We start from the raw sequence: 1386 nt of genomic DNA, 5'->3' as shown, positions 1-1386 counted from the left end.
CACTATTTGTTCAAACCATGAGAATAGAAGTATTTTATTTTAAAGTATATGATATCAAGTTATTTAAATACAGTCCACTCCATCAATACCAGTAAATTATCATTATTACCATTATTAATTTGAACCAGCTAATCAGTATAATAATTAATTTGGGTAATATCCCCCAATTTTACTACGGGGAATACCTAAATTAAACACCTGTTCTTTTAATTCCCCTGAATATGAGTATTTTTGGCCATTTAAATAATTATTGCTGTTGTTTTTTATGAAGGTAGATTAGCCGTATATCTGTATTTCAGTACGATTTGTAGTCAGCGAGCTATTTACAGAATAGCAAAAAGTAAGTCATTATATATCATTCTTTCACGATACATTTTCCTAGCCCAAAAAAACAAAAAAAAAACAAAACGCGAAAGTGTAATATTGCAATCAAATTATCAGCCACACTGTACAGATTTATAACAACAACTTTATACATATTTACGAACAAATACAATCTATGAATTCTAGTTGATAAAAAAAATTAAATTGCATTTTAATTAGTAAAAATTTATCTTGAAAAGGTGTCGAACTTATTAGGTACTGGTACTGGTATTTGGGGGGGGGGGGGGTTACAAGTCTGGCAAGTGGGCCTAGTGGTCCTTTCTGCCAACCCCTGGCGGCTACCTAGGTTGCCGCCGCGTACTAACCAAGGTGGAAGTGTCAAGATTCATTCTTCGGCACCGCCGAAAAATAAATGTTTAACTGCTCCACCAGGTGGGAATCGAACCCACAACGTTCCGAACCAAGCGCACTGGGACCTGCGCCCCAACTCGCACGGCCGTCACGTCCCTAACTTATTAGGTAACGCATGTAAGGAATGCTGCTATCAAAAGTTGGGTCTGGAAATTTATTTTCTTCTTGAACCTGTATCTCGGAAACATAATAAGTGATTTAAAAATTAATAAATAGTTTTGAACATATACATTACTTATTTACTCATACCTCGTTTGAATGCACCTGATACTGAAACACAGTGTATAAACATAGTATGCATTTCACACCCCTTCTTCCCCCTTCGCGACACACTTATAGGATAAATAGTCGATCTTATATACATAAAAGTTGGCCACCCCTACAGTACATCTTCAAAACTTTCTGCTGATCTCTATAATTTTCAAAATTTTGATTTGATTTTTACTAGGTCACAATTCATTTTGATTCTCAAACCTTGTCTTATTCATAAGTATTTGTTGGGGCGAGGGGCTTTTCTTAAATGAACCAACTTACCTCTTCCCCCTAAAAATCGTTCGCTGGTTTGGTGGTGAAAAAATAAATAACGGAGGACCTGTAAAGATGGTGAACACAAAAATAATAAAGAATAAAAAAGTAGAGAATAAAAAAAAA

Source organism: Halyomorpha halys, unplaced genomic scaffold (assembly GCF_000696795.3).
Source record: "Halyomorpha halys isolate HHAL.00 unplaced genomic scaffold, Hhal_1.1 Scaffold1343.1, whole genome shotgun sequence".
Taxonomy (NCBI): Eukaryota; Metazoa; Arthropoda; class Insecta; order Hemiptera; family Pentatomidae; genus Halyomorpha; species Halyomorpha halys.
The sequence above is the reverse complement of the archived record's forward strand: the minus strand, read 5'-3'. Positions refer to the sequence as shown.